Genomic DNA, 8,678 nt, shown 5'->3' on the forward strand with positions numbered 1-8,678 from the left:
TTTATTTTCAAAAAGTTTTAAAAAAAAATTTTTCAAAAATATTTTCTTCTTTTTCGTTTTTCCCAATTAATTTTCAATATATATATATATATATATATATTCAAAAAAAATTTATATATTTTTTCTTCATAATTTTTAAGAATGAATTCTAGAGTTTCACGAAGCATGTGAAGCCTAGCTGGCTGCAAGCCATGTCTAAATTCTTTTGGACTGGGGCTTCCAACCCAACATTATCAAGAGCAAGCTAGTTGTTGCTAATCCATCAGCTGTTGTATGCTTGATTTGTCACTTAAAGCTTGGCTGGCCATTGGCCATGTCTAGTATTTTGGACCAGAGCTTTCATTGAAAGCTTGGTTGGCTAGTGAGCCATGTCTAATTCCTGGACTGAAGCTTTAGACTAAGAATGCAAGATTCCTGGAATTCATATAAAAAATCTTGGAATCCTTATTTTTCTTTTTCAAATTAATTTTCAAAAAATACCAAAAAAATTAGAAAATCATAAAAATAAAAAATATTTCATGTTTCTTGTTTGAGTCTTGAGTCAAATTGTAAGTTTGGTGTCAATTGCATATTCATTTTGCATTTTTCGAAAATTCATGCATTCATAGTGTTCTTCATGATCTTCAAGTTGTTCTTGGTAAATCTTCTTGTTTGATCTTGATATTTTCTTGTTTTGTGTCTTTTCTTGTTTTTCATGTGCATTTTTGCATTCATAGTGTCTGAACATGAAAGATTTCTAAGTTTGGTGTCTTGCATGTTTTCTTTGCATATAAAATTTTCAAAAATAAGTTCTTGATGTTCATCATGATCTTCAAAGTGTTCTTGGTATTCATCTTGACATTCATAGCATTCTTGCATGCATCATGTGTTTTGATTCATAATTTTCATGTTGTGAGTCATTTTTTTTGTTTTTCTCTTTCATCATTAAAAATTCAAAAATAAAAAAAATATCTTTCCTTTTTTCTCTCATAAAATTCGAAAATTTGAGTTGACTTTTTCAAAAAATTTTAAAAATTTAGTTGTTTCTTATGAGTCAAATCAAATTTTCAATTTAAAAATCTTATCTTTTTCAAAATCTTTTTCAAAAATCAAATCTTTTTCATTTTTCTTATTTTTCGAAAATTTTAAAAATATTTATCAAAAATCTTTTTCTTATTTTTATATCATATTTTCGAAAATCACATCATCAATTAATGTTTTGATTCCAAAATTTCAAGTTTGTTACTTACTTGTTAAGAAAGATTGAAACTTTAAGTTCTAGAATCATATCTTGTGATTTCTTGTGAATCAAGTCATTAATTGTGAATTTAAAAATCAAATCTTTTTCAAAACTAATTTCAATCATATCTTTTCAAAAATATCTTTTTATCTTATCTTTTTTTTCATATCTTTTTAATCATATCTTTTTAAAACATATCTTTTTTCAAAAAAAAAATTTTGATTTTAAAATATCTTTTCTAACTTCTTATCTTCTTATCTTTTCAAAATTGATTTTCAAATCTTTTTCAACTAACTAATTGACTTTTTGTTTGTTTCTTATCTTTTTCAAAACCACCTAACTACTCTTCCCTCTTTTTCAAAAATTCTTTTTAATTAACTAATTGTTTCAATTTTTAATTTTAATTTGATTTCATTCCTAATTTTCAAAAATCACTAACCCCTTTTCAAAATTTTATTTTCGAAAAATCCTCCTTCTCTCTCATCTCCTTCTATTTATTTATTCATCTACTAACACTTCATCTCACCCAAATTTGAACCTCTCTGCCATCTGTGTTCAAATTTTCTCTTCTCCCTTCTTTACATTACATTCTTTTCTTCTTCTACTCACAGAGGGGAACCTCTATACCTGGGTAAAAAGGATCCCTATTATTATTATTTTTCTGTTCCCTCTTTTTCATATGAGCAGGAGCAAGGACAAGAACATTCTTGTTGAAGCAGACCCTGAACCTGAAAGGACTCTGAAGAGGAAACTAAGAGAAGCTAAAATACAACAATCTAGAGATAACCTTACAGAAATTTTCGAACAGGAAGAGGAGATGGCAGCCGAAAATAATAATAATGCAAGGAGGATGCTTGGTGACTTTACTGCACCTAATTCCAATTTACATGGAAGAAGCATCTCCATCCCTACCATTGGAGCAAACAATTTTGAGCTGAAATCTCAATTAGTTTCTCTGATGCAACAAAACTGCAAGTTTCATGGACTTCCATCTGAAGATCCTTTTCAGTTCTTAACTGAATTCTTGCAGATCTGTGATACTGTTAAGACTAATGGAGTGGATCTTGAAGTCTACAGGCTCATGCTTTTCCCGTTTGGGGTAAGAGACAGAGCTAGAATATGGTTGAATTCTCAACCTAAAGATAGCCTGAACTCTTGGGATAAGCTGGTCACGGCTTTCTTAGCCAAGTTCTTTCCTCCTCAAAAGCTGAGTAAGCTTAGAGTGGATGTTCAAACCTTTAGACAGAAAGAAGCTGAATCCCTCTATGAAGCTTGGGAGAGATACAAGCAACTGACCAAAAAGTGTCCTTTTGACATACTTTTAGAATGGACCATCCTGGATATATTCTATGATGGTCTGTCTGAATTAGCTAAGATGTCATTGGATACTTCTGCAGGTGGATCTATTCACCTAAAGAAAATGCCTGCAGAAGCTCAAGAACTCATTGATATGGTTGCTAATAACCAGTTCATGTACACTTCTGAGAGGAATCCTGTGAGTAATGGGACGCCTCAGAAGAAGGGAGTTCTTGAAATTGATACTCTAAATGCCATATTGGCCCAGAATAAAATATTGACTCAGCAAGTCAATATGATTTCTCAGAGTCTGAATGGAATGCAAGCTGCATCCAATAGTACTTAAGAGGCATCTTCTGAAGAAGAAGCTTATGATCCTGAGAAACCTGCAATAGCAGAGGTGAATTACATGGGTGAACCATATGGAAACACCTATAATCCCTCATGGAGAAATCACCCAAATCTCTCATGGAAGGATCAACAAAAGCCTCAACATGGCTTTAATAATGGTGGAAGAAACAGGTTTAGCAATAGCAAGCCTTTTCCATCATCCACTCAGCAACAGACAGAGAACTCTGAACAAAATACCTCTAATTTAGCAAACTTAGTCTCTGATCTATCTAAGGCCACTGTGAGTTTTATGAATGAAACAAGGTCCTCCATTAGAAATTTGGAAGCACAAGTGGGCCAGCTGAGTAAAAGAATCACTGAAACCCCTCTTAGTACTCTCCCAAGCAATACAGAAGAAAATCCAAAAGGAGAGTGCAAGGCCATTGACATATTCAACACGGCCGAACCTAGAGAGGAAGGGGAGGACGTGAATCCCAAGGAGGAAGACCTCCTGGGACGTCCAATGATCAATAAGGAGTATCCCTTTGAGGAACCAAAGGAATCTGAGACTCATCTAGAGACCATAGAGATTCCATTGAACCTCCTTATGCCATTCATGAGTTCTGATGAGTATTCTTCTTCTAAAGAGAATGAGGATGTCACTGAAGAACAAGTTGCCAAGTTCCTTGGTGCAATCATGAAGCTAAATGCCAATTTATTTGGTAATGAGACTTGGGAAGATGAACCTCCCCTGTTCACCAATGAACTAAATGCATTGGATCAACTGAGATTGCCTCAGAAGAAACAGGATCCTGGAAAGTTCCTAATACCTTGTACCATAGGCACCATGACCTTTGAGAAGGCTTTATGTGACCTGGGATCAGGAATAAACCTCATGCCACTCTCTGTAATGGAGAAATTGGGAATCTTTGAGGTACAAGCTGCTAAAATCTCATTAGAGATGGCAGACAATTCCAGAAAACAGGCTTATGGACAAGTAGAGGACATGTTAGTAAAGGTTGAAGGCCTTTACATCCCTGCTGATTTCATAATCCTAGATATTGGGAAGGATGAGGATGAATCCATCATCCTTGAAAGACCTTTCCTAGCCACAGCAAGAGCTGTGATTGATGTCGACAGAGGTGAACTAGTCCTTCAATTAAATGAAGACTCCCTTGTGTTTACAACTTAAGTTTATCCTTCTGTAAACATGGAAAATAGGCACAGTAAGCTTCTCCCACTGCAGAGTTAATCAAAGCCCCCACAGTCAAACTCTAAGTTTGGTGTTGGGAGGCCACAACCAAACTCTAAGTTTGGTGTTGAACTCCCATATCCAAACTCTAAGTTTGGTGTTGGGAAGTCTCAACAATGCTCTGAACATCTGTGAGGCTCCATGAGAGCCCACTGTCAAGCTATTGACATTAAAGAAGCGCTTGTTGGGAGGCAACCCAATTTTTATTTATCTAATTTTAATTTATTTTTATTGTTATTTCTTGTTTTATTAGGTTCATGATCATGTAGAGTCACAAAATAAATCAAAAAATTAAAAACAGAATCAAAAACAGCAGAAGAAAAATCACACCCTGGAGGAGAATCTTACTGGCATTTAAACGCCAGTAAGGAGCATCTGGCTTGCGTTCAACGCCAAAAACAAGCAGCATCTTGGCGTTCAGATGCCAGAAATGCACACTGAGGAAGAGCTGGCGCTGAACGCCAGAAACAAGCATCTGGCTGGCGTTCAACGCCAGAAATATGCTGCATCTGGGCGCTGAATGCCCAGAACAAGCATCAATTCGGTGTTTAAACACCAGAATTGCATGCAAAGGCATTTTACATGCCTAATTGGTGCAGGGATGCAAATCCTTAACACCTCAGGATCTGTGGACCCCACAGGATCAACTCAGCATCTGTGGACCCCACAGGATCCCCACCTACCACCACTCACTCTCTTCCCTCTTCTCAATGTTCATCCTCTCTTCCCAATAAACACTCTTCCCCAAAACTCTTCACCAACCACCTCAATCTCTCTTCCCTATCCCCACTTCACCACTCACATCCATCCACTCTTCCCCATAAACCTACCTCATAAACTCCACCTACCTTCAAAATTCAAAATCAATTTTCCACCCAAACCCACCCTATATGGCCGAAACTAACCCCCATCCCCTCCCTATATAAAGCCCTCCATTCTTCCTCATTTTCAAACAATATAACCCTCTCTTCCCCTTCTTGTCCGAATACACCTCTCCCTCCTCTCCTCCATATTTTCTTCTTCTTCTTCATCTATTCTTTCTTCTCTTGCTCGAGGGCGAGCAATATTCTAAGTTTGGTGTGGTAAAAGCATAAGCTTTTTGTTTTTCCATTACCATTGATGGCACCTAAGACCGGAGAATCCTCTAGAAAAGGGAAAGGGAAGACAAAAGCTTCCACCTCCAAGTAATGGGAGATGGAAAGATTCATCTCCAAAGCTCATCAAGACCATTTCTATGATGTTGTGGCCAAGAAGAAGGTGATCCCCGAGGTCCCTTTCAAGCTCAAGAGAAATGAGTATCCGGAGATCCGACATGAAATCCAAAGAAGAGGTTGGGAAGTTCTAACAAACCCCATCTAACAAGTCGGCATCCTAATGGTTCAAGAGTTCTATGCCAATGCATGGATCACTAAGAACCATGATCAAAGTAAGAACCCGAACCCAAAGAATTATCTCACCATGGTTCGGGGGAAATACTTAGATTTTAGTCCGAAAAATGTGAGGTTGGCGTTTAACTTGCCTATGATGCAAGGAGATGCACGCCCCTACACTAGAAGGGTCAACTTTGATTAAAGGTTGGACCAAGTCCTCATGGACATATGTGTGGAAGGAGCTCAATAGAAGATTAACTCAAAAGGCAAACCGGTTCAACTTAGAAGACTGGACCTTAAGCCTGTGGCTAGAGGATGGTTGGAGTTCATCCAATGCTCCATCATCCCCACTAGCAACCGATCTGAAGTTACTGTGGATCGGGCCATCATGATTCATAGCATCATGATTGGTGAGGAAGTAGAAGTTCATGAAGTCATCTCCCTTGAACTCTACAAAATAGCCGAAAAGCCCTCCCCCTTGGAAGGCTAGCTTTTCCTCATCTTATTTGCCATCTATGTTACTCAGTTGGAGCTTACATAGAAGGAGACATTCCCATTGAGGAAGAGAAGCCCATCACTAAGAAAAGGATGGAGCAAACAAGAGAGCCCACTCATGGAGCTCAAGAAACGCATGAGGAAGCTCACCATCAAGAAATCCCTGAGATACCTCAAGGGATGCACTTTCCTCCACAGAATTTTTGGGAGCAAATCAACACCTCCCTAGGAGAATTAAGTTCCAACATGGGACAATTAAAGGTGGAACATCAAGAGCACTCCATTATCCTTCATGAAATTAGAGAAGATCAAAGATCAATGAGGGAGGAGCAACAAAGACAAGGAAGAGACATAGAAGAGCTCAAGGACATCATTGGTTCCTCAAGAAGGAAACGCCACCATCACTAAGGTGGACTCATTCCTTGTTCTTACTTTCTCTATTTTTTGTTTTCTTTATGTTAAGTGCTTATCTATGTTTGTGTCTTATTACATGATCATTAGTATTTAGTAACTATGTCTTAAAGTTATGAATGTCCTATGAATCCATCACCTCTCTTAAATGAAAAATGTTTTAATTCAAAAGAACAAGAAGTACATGAGTTTAGAATTTATCCTTGAACTTAGTTTAATTATATTGATGTGGTGACAATACTTTTTGTTTTCTGAATGAATGCTTGAACAGTGGATATGTCTTTTGAAGTTGTTGTTTATGAATGTTAAATATGTTGGCTCTTGAAAGAATGATGACAAGGAGACATGTTATTTGATAATCTGAAAAATCATAAAAATGATTCTTGAAGCAAGAAAAAGCAGTGAATACAAAGCTTGCAGAAAAAAAAATAGCGAAAAAAAATAGACAAAGAAAAAGAAAAAAAAGCAAGCAGAAAAAGCCAAAGCTCTTAAAACCAAGAGGCAAGAGCAAAAAGCCAATAACCCTTAAAACCAAAAGGCAAGGGTAATAAAAAAGATCCCAAGGCTTTGAGCATCAGTGGATAGGAGGGCCTAAAGGAATAAAATCCTAGCCAAAGTGGCTAAACCAAGCTGTCCCTAACCATGTGCTTGTGGCGTGAAGGTGTCAAGTGAAAACTTGAGACTGAGCGGTTAAAGTCAAGGTCCAAAGCAAAAGAAGAGTGTGCTTAAGAACCCTGGACACCTCTAATTGGGGGCTTTAGCAAAGCTGAGTCACAATCTGAAAAGGTTCACCCAATTATGTGTCTGTGGCATTTATGTATCCGGTGGTAATACTGGAAAACAAAGTGCTTAGGGCCACGGCCAAGAATCATAAAGTAGTTGTGTCAAGAATCAACATACTGAACTAGGAGAATCAATAACACTATCTGAACTCTGAGTTCCTATAGATACCAATCATTCTGAACCTCAATGGATAAAGTGAGATGCCAAAACTATTCAAGACGCAAAAAGCTACAAGTCCCGCTCATCTGATTGGAGCTATATTTCATTGATAGTTTGCAATTTATAGTATATTCTCTTCTTTTTATCCTATTTGATTTTCAGTTGCTTGGGGTCAAGCAACAATTTAAGTTTGGTGTTGTGATGAGTGGATAATTTATACGCTTTTTGGCATTATTTTTAGTATATTTTTAGTAGGATCTAGTTACTTTTAGGGATGTTTTTATCAGTTTTTATGTTAAATTCACATTTCTGGACTTTACTATGAGTTTGTGTGTTTTTCTGTGATTTCAGGTATTTTCTGGCTGAAATTGAGGGACTTGAGCAAAAATCAGATTCAGAGGTTGAAGAAGGACTGCTGATGCTGTTGGATTCTGACCTCCCTACACTCAAAGTGGATTTTTTGGAGCTACAGAACTCAAAATGGCGCGCTTTTAATTGCGTTGAAAAGTAGACATCTAGGGCTTTCCAGCAATATATAATAGTCCATACTTTGGCCGAGTTTATATGACGCAAAAGGGCGTTGAACGCCAGTTCTACGCTGCAATCTAGAGTTAAACGCCAGAAACACGTCACGAACCAGAGTTGAACGCCAAAAACACGTTACAACTTGGCGTTCAACTCCAGAAGAAGCCTCTGCACGTGTAAACTTCAAGCTCAGCCCAAGCACACACCAAGTGGGCCTCGAAAGTAGATTTATGCATCAATTACTTATTTCTGTAAACCCTAGTAACTAGTTTAGTATAAATAGAACTTTTTACTAGTCTTTTAGACATCTTATGATTTTAGTTCATCTTTGGATCATATTGATCACATTTGGGGGCTGGCCATTTGGCCATGCCTGAACCTTTCACTTATGTATTTTTCAACGGTAGAGTTTTTACACTCCATAGATTAAGGTGTGGAGCTCTGCTGTTCCTTATGAATTAATGCAAAGTACTACTGTTTCTTTATTCAACTCAACTTATTCCGCTTCTAAGATATTCATTCTCACTTTAATATGAATGTGATAAACGTGACAATCATCATCATTCCCTTACGAATGCGTGCCTGACAACCACTTCCGTTCCACCTTAGATTGAATGAATATCTCTTGGATCTCTTAATCAGAATCTTCGTGGTATAAGCTAGATTGATGGCGGCATTCATGAGAGTCCGGAAAGTCTAAACCTTGTCTGTGGTAATCCGAGTAGGATTCAGGGATTGAATGACTGTGACGAACTTCAAACTCGCGAGTGCTGGGCGTAGTGACAGACGCAAAAGGAGGGTGAATCCTATTCCAGTATGATCGAGAACCTCAGATGAT

The 8,678-nt window shown here is 37.4% G+C and overlaps 1 non-coding gene across 1 annotated transcript; it reads right to left on the minus strand.

Moving 5' to 3' along the window:
- Window positions 1-2,432: 2,432 nt before the first annotated feature.
- LOC112725268 (small nucleolar RNA R71) lies at window positions 2,433-2,536 on the minus strand. The gene has a single exon (XR_003164387.1). It is a non-coding gene; the product is annotated as a small nucleolar RNA R71 (small nucleolar RNA).
- Between the last annotated feature and the right edge of the window lie 6,142 nt (window positions 2,537-8,678).

This window comes from Arachis hypogaea, chromosome 11, assembly GCF_003086295.3.
Source record: "Arachis hypogaea cultivar Tifrunner chromosome 11, arahy.Tifrunner.gnm2.J5K5, whole genome shotgun sequence".
Taxonomy (NCBI): Eukaryota; Viridiplantae; Streptophyta; class Magnoliopsida; order Fabales; family Fabaceae; genus Arachis; species Arachis hypogaea.